Raw genomic sequence first — 7,403 nt, 5'->3', positions numbered from 1 at the left:
AGCAGCCACCACAGAAACTGGCTGATGTTTGTAGGGAACCATGACCATAACCAAGAAGAGAATGTGTCTTAAATTACTTTAAATTATTATTTTGGTTTTGAACTTGCAGACCCGTATTTACAGCTATAAAAGGTCTGCAGTGGCTAATAGAGTTGGAGCACAAAGTAATAGAAGAGGTTGAACTTGTCCAATGAACTCTTCCTTCTTTTGCAGCCATCATAACAGCACCTTTGTGTGCCTAACAAAGCGGCCTTTTGCTTTACAGTGGAGATGAAGGCTGAGTCAGCAAGGATTTATTCATTCACATTTGGCAGAACCTGATGGAAAATTCATGACATGTCAGGCCTTTTAACAGCAACAAAATGTTCTTCAATGATCTAAATAGTTTTAGGACTAAACCATTCCATGCTCACAGGTGAGTTTACCAAATTACATAATCTATCTACCTATACATGCCACCTTCATTTTAATAAATACAAATGTATTCACTAGTTATTCATTTTACCATTTACTTTTTTATAAATATTTTAATTTATAACCTAAACACCATCCTACCGTAAAACTTAAAGAAAGGCAGCCCTCGGTGTTGTCTCCTATCTTTAAGTCGTAACAACATGGGTCGTCTATTAACCCATTAATAGCACTAAAGTAGTTCCTAAAATGAGCTCAGCTCCGCTCCATCAGGTGTTTGCTAATTACTGCTGACTAGTTTGAAGGAGTTGAGTGGGAGGGCTGCTCTGTGAGGCAGAATCTTGGAAACTTACGGTTCAGAGGAGGAGCTGCACCTTGAAGGTGGCACTCTGTCCACCCAGGGGCTTTGCACAGCTGGATGGTTGCCACTGGAGATTAGAGGATTTCTCAAACATGCATGAAAGAATCAAAGCAACACTCCAGGTATGTTTTTGGTGAGAGAATTACATTACTGCACGATGCATATCAATCAATCAATCAATCAATCAATCAATCAATCAATCAATCAATCAATCAATCAATCAATCAATCAATCAATCAATCAATCAATCAATCAATCAATCAATCAATCAATCTTTATTTCAGACACAAAAGAGGTCCATAGTAAAACAAAAAGAAAAGAAAAAAAAAATGAATGCTTTCATAGTTCAAAAGAGTTGATTTTACATAATACCATTCCTCTAACTGCAGACCTTTCTTTGCTCTAAGTTATAATATTTTTCTCCTAATGCCTGGTTTACACAGCAACATATTTATGCTGCATAAACCAGGCATAATTCTTCCCCTTTTGATGATCTTAAGGATGCTCTGATTATTGGGACGGCTCTAAAAATAATCTTAAGAGGTATTCCAGTCGGATGTGGTGTGTTAAGTTTCTGGTCTGGCTGTTGGGACTGAGCCGATCTAAAATCTGGGATATTCAACCTGTTGGTTTGTCTTAACCTGATATCAAAACATGTGGGATAAACAAGAACATAGCCTATTGAATGTGACAGGGTAAGGTGACGGGAACATGGAGAGGAATCCAAAATATAAGTGATTGGTGATGTGCAAAATCTATGCTTAAACTGCTGATTAAAGTGCAAGTTTACCCAATGAAGCTTATACCAGTGGTGAAGATCTGCTTCAACTTGCCTGTCTTTTCTCTTCAAGCCACTTTCCTCCCCCGACCACTCCAGCCTCATCTTCTTGATCTGATCTAGGTCTGTGCTTGTCTAAATAGAACTGCATGAAGACTAACATCTAAGCAAGAGTTTTTTCCCTATCCGTCTGCGTGAAAAGAACATCTTTCTGACTTAATGTCATGTTTACCCTCGATGTAAATCTGTTCTTGAAATGGTTGATTATATTTCCAGCTATTCCTGCGTCAGGCTTTCCACATTTATCCTCAGAAGAGAAGAAGAAAGCTATATCATCAGATATAAGCTACAGTAATTGCAGAGGGTTAAACATGTTGACAGAAGTGGTGCTGGCTAAAACCCTGATTAATAGTGTGTTTAAGCAAATAAAAGTCTATGTTGACTTCATTTGACTGGAAGTGTTCTTTGGTCTTCTGATGGACTTAAAGTCAGGATCAGCTTTTTACTTGTTGATGCGTTGAAGTCAGTGCCAAAAAATCTAGGGCTACATCTCACAAATGTATGGTTTGGATTGTGGTTTCAGTCTTAAAACAACCCATAAGTCAATGGTCTATATGGAAGAACAACACTAGTTATCTCAGATTAAAGACACTCTACTTCCTGTATTGGTTTGGCAGATTTTACAACCACAACCTTGAATGAATTTCACTGGGAATTTATGTAATAAACCAACAGAAACTAGTTTTTAAATGCGAACGTCAAAGAACAGGAATCATATTCTATGAAAGCCCTCTTTCTTCTGGTACCACTAAATAAAAACTGGTGCAGTCAGTAGCTTTTAGAAGCCATTTAATTAGTAAATAGAGTCTAACTGTGGGCTTCATTTAACCTCAGTATAATTCCAGCTCTTCCCTTTCTGGCCTCCGATGAGAACATCTTCTTCCAAAATTGAAAAAAGTATGGCACACTTACCCCTTAATAAACCTGGTCTACACTTGATGGGAAGATGGATGGGGCCACATACAAAGCAGTCTAGAAGAAAATCTATTAGAGACCGCAAAATACTTTATACTGGAGCGGAGGTTCCCATGTGCCGGAAAATAATCCTTAAATATATGGCAAAATCTAAAATGTAATAGTTAAATAAAATTTTATTTGTGTGTCAAAAGGCCTAGTCAAAGTCCAGACGTAATTTCAAAATTTGATGTGAATGCTCACAATCTGTGTTTCCAATGACAGCATAGTTGTTCAAATTGGAATTACAATATAAATTTGCTCAATGGAACAATTTAAAAAAAGAAAATAGAAAGATTTTCCTGTGTTTGACAGTGAGGATTAGACAGGAAAGTGACTCAAACCTGTGACGGCCGTGTGCAGGACTGAGGCCTTTATGCATTTATTACACGGTTTACCCTTGTGCTTGTGCTTGTGCTGCCCCCAAAAGGAAAAGAAAAGTGTTTTCGATAGAGTTTTTAATCTAGGATGAGGTGGTTTTTTGGCCGCAATTAGTATGTTTAACAAAACTGTGATGGGAACATTTTTTTTTTCACGAGTCACATGATCAACAACCAGATGATGCTATTGGCTGAGAAGACAACAGGAAGTGGTAGGAGGACTATGGTGTGACATGTTGGGTTGTTTTTATGAACATGGCATACATGAACAAGTTTATTCATGTAAAATTTTAATTGTTTCTTATTTAATGGAAACACCTCAATTGTGAAATTGTGTTTTTTTTGGTGTTAGAATATTTACAAGTTGCATTTGGAATGGAAACGGAACTATTGACACGCTTCATCAAACAAAATTAAACTTTCTTTATTGTGTAAGACAGGCTAAAGGTATCAACTAGGTTGAGGCACCCACTTACATTCTTATTTGATAAACAATTCTAAGCTATTTGTCTCGTTCGTTTCACTTCACAATTGTTTTTGTGTTTCACATTAAATTCCAATAGAATACATTCAAGTTTGTACCTGTGATGTGACAGAATGTGGAAGTCAAGAATAGTTTTGCAAGGTACTGTAGTTGTGCCACTTATTCTGCCCCTAAAGATGCATTTAGTACTTTAACAATCCATGTAGGAAGTGGGAGCGTGGGGTTGGCCCAGAATTCTCTTAAATGCAAACTCCATTTAACATCAAAGTTTTTAGACTGGGAGAAAGCTCAGATAAAACTCAGTCATGCACAGGGAGAACAGGCTCGATCCAAACCGAAAACCCCCTCAGTGACCCATTTTGACTCGATGTCAGTGGGAGTCCTGTGTGGCTCCTGGCAAGATCACCTTTTAGATTTCTCGTCATGCACATGCTTAGCTCAGAAAGCCTGCAGCTTAAACTGAAGGGCTTTTAGAAATTCACAAGACCACATAATCCCCTTCAGGCAAAGCCTGGCTGTTCTCTAAAATGGGCAGAGAAAGAAGTGCTCTGTGAATCCTTTCAGGACAAAATGAGTCAGCCAAACACTTCTGAATATTTTACTGACAGTCTTGCAATTAGAGTTTAAAGGGACACAATACGGTCTTTGTATGAGTTGACTTATAGGAGTGAAACTGAAATGAAAACTATTAATTTTTCCAATTTGAAAACCCACTTATAATCCACTGACATAACTTCCTGTCTGATAGAGTGCTGTGTGTATACAATGCAGTTTTCAAATACGTGTTGACCAGCATACTGTTATCACTGTGAGAGAACACACAGAAGCCCCCCCCCTGCTCCTCCACTATTCGACATCACATAAATTTACTTCTTCGTAATTTAAAAAGGTTTCATTTAGTTACACAGAACATGCAAACAAATGTGGCAGATTTATGGCCTCAGGAAAATGACCCTCATTAGTCTCGGAGACGTGAACAGTCAGTCTGTGAATGCAGCTAGATAAGTAACTGTGGGCTCTGACAGGACCACAAATGTAATGGCCGGGATAATGACTTGTGCTGTGAAAGTGGGACGAGATGATCTCATGTTTGACCTTTATGCTTACACAGAAATTTGCTTTGAATAATATAACATAGTGTTTACTATTTGGGCAGATAAGCATTTCAAACCCAAACTCTGTCATTAGTATCTAGGAAGTGACTGAAAGCAATGAACAAAACGTTTTGTGGTCTTCTTAAAGTTTTTGCATTTGTTTTAGTTCAAGTAGGAATGCCAAAAATCAAATAAAAGAACATTATATATATATACATATTGATAGTAATTTTTCTATAGGTATTGAAATGTAATTATGTAGTATAACAGCCGTTTAAACATTGTGGTAGTGTACTAGTATGTAAAAATGTTGTTAGAGTTCCTGATCTACCAAAATTATTCCAAGAGGCCATCAGTAGCTATGTCTCCATTGACCATATATTTGCACATTTAAAAATTTTGAATATAAATTTGCTTAATGGAAACATTGCATTTTCTAAAAATGCCCCATTTTCTTTTTTTTGTTTTAGAAAAATGTGACATTTTTCTGTGTGTTTTGGTGCTAGGATGAGTTTTTTTTTTGGCTGTATCAAAATGGTCTTTTTAAATTTTTCTCTCACAAAGAACTTGTGGACACAGCAAGATACGTGACAAGAGAAGTAACAGTGTGACAACAGTTTTAGTGTGATTCTCATCTGTTGAATGAACTGTATCAAAATAAGTGATAAAGAAAGCTGCAGAAAAACCAACTTAGACACTGATGATGATGTATTTGAGTACAGTGAGTCTGATTTCCCCCAAGGCAGCTTGTCACCTGAAACCAGGAGCCACTTTCCTTTGATCTGCACCAAGAAAGAGAAAGGAGATCTGTGTGTGTGTCGCTCATACAAGAAATGACTAGTCAATTGCCAGACGTGGGACGAAGCTCATTAAGTGGTGATTAATGTTAATATAATATTACTGATGAGTTATAGTAAACCTCACTATTCTTCTTGAAGTTTGGTCTCCAGTTATTTGCAGGGGGAAATTTTGCTGGCAAAGTTAAAATAAAAGAATCAAACACATACTGTAATTGCACATAATAAAAATTCAGTGTTGTAAATTCAATGTCTGATTCTATTGTAACTTTTTTTCTTACATAGTGGGTGGGCTCCCAAAGAGGGTTTTTTGAATGAATGAATTAATGCATATCTTACAAACACTAAATTTTATGTAAAACTTTTAGGCCCATGTCAGGTGAGGTTTTTTAATATTGATTTGTTTTTACATTAACATCAAAATATGGAAAAATTATACTGAAGTTATTGTACCTATTTTCAGAACAATATGGAGTCGTTTTCATCATACCTGGAGTGTTGCCTTGATTCTTTCATGCGTGTTTGATAAATCCTTTACTCTTCCATGGCAACCACTTAGCTGTGCAAAAACCCTGGGGGGACTTAGCACCGAGACAAAGCTAATCATTGGAGTTGTAGTTTTGGAGCTTCTGCCTCATAGAGCAGCCCTCCCCTGAGACTCCCCCATTCAGCCCCTTCAGACTAGCCAGCAGCAATTGGCAAACCTGGAGGAAATGTGCATCTGCTGAGCTCATTATACAAGCTGCTACTTAGTGAAACACTGGTAAAAATGTTGCTCAAAGGTCAATGGAGGAGTGATGTGATGACTTCCTGAAGGCAGAGTTTCTTAAAGAGCAAGAGTTTTTAAAAAACAGAGGTCTTTTATTTATATTTATATAAATAAATGTAATATAGCTCTCTCTCTATATATATATATACTGTAAATATATATATATTTGATAACAACTGAAGGTCCCATAGTTACTTGATTATCCTATAAAAAGGCTTTATGTGACTGTAAAACACATAATACTGCCCCTTTAAAACATACAGAGCAATTCAAAGTTTATCATGCTATGACATAATGTTGTGCCATTATGATCTTAGCATCATCACTGTAATTCCCTCCAGAAACACGCTTCGTTTGTCTTGTCATTATGTACCACACGAAGTGGAAAGCTGACTCAATTTAATTAGCCGCTAGCATAATTACATCTCTGCTTATCTCAACACTTTCCTAAACACACTCCCTTCAGCCCTCCATCTTTTTCTTTCCGAAAGAAACTTGGCAGCAGAACAGATGTCATGAGTTTTCCCAGAGCTGCTGCCCCCACTCATGGAAATGACACTTTGGCTCTGACTCCACCCTGGAAGCAGAAAGGGATTATTAAGAGGGAGTAAAGGATTCATACCGTTGGATTTATTCATCCTTTGGTATGAGACCAGATTCTTACATCTCTGAAAAACAACAATAAAAATGTGATGCATTTCTAAAACCCACCATGCTAAATTAGGTTCATTTAAATATTTTTACAGCTTTTTTCTATTGCTGTGTTTTTGTATTACATCACATACACTTCAGAAGATCATGGTATCAGATATAATGGGGCTTGTACTACATGATATCATTAGTCAGTAGATTTCCTAACTTCTCTTAGGATCATGTTGTTACGAAATCCTTGACAGACACATTCTCATATTAATAATGTTATAAATAAACTCTGCAGATATATTCAGTAAATCCTTGACTATTGCCAGAGGAGAAGCTTGTCTAATTTCATGTAACATCCTTTGTTTGTTTGACTTGTCTCTGTTTTATGTCTTGCATGCTCAGGCTTGGTCTGGACTGTTGTTGAGTCTGGAGTCGGGAGACGGCGCTTCTCGCTTTGGGGTTAGTCAGCATTATCAGCCTCTGTTTCTAGATGAGTCTCAGATTTGAGGGATTGATAGTTTGAGCACAAAAAGAATTTGGGTTGAACGCTTAGGTCAATGCATTTTGTTTTGGAAAAGCTGTGTGACCATGTTGGCGTTTAATTATTCTGTCTGTAGGACATTTGTGAAATAGTGAAATAAATGAAAGAATGACATGAGCATCTTTAGTCTCT

Source organism: Xiphophorus maculatus, chromosome 1 (genome assembly GCF_002775205.1).
Source record: "Xiphophorus maculatus strain JP 163 A chromosome 1, X_maculatus-5.0-male, whole genome shotgun sequence".
Classification (NCBI taxonomy): Eukaryota; Metazoa; Chordata; class Actinopteri; order Cyprinodontiformes; family Poeciliidae; genus Xiphophorus; species Xiphophorus maculatus.
Note: the sequence above shows the minus strand (reverse complement) of the source record.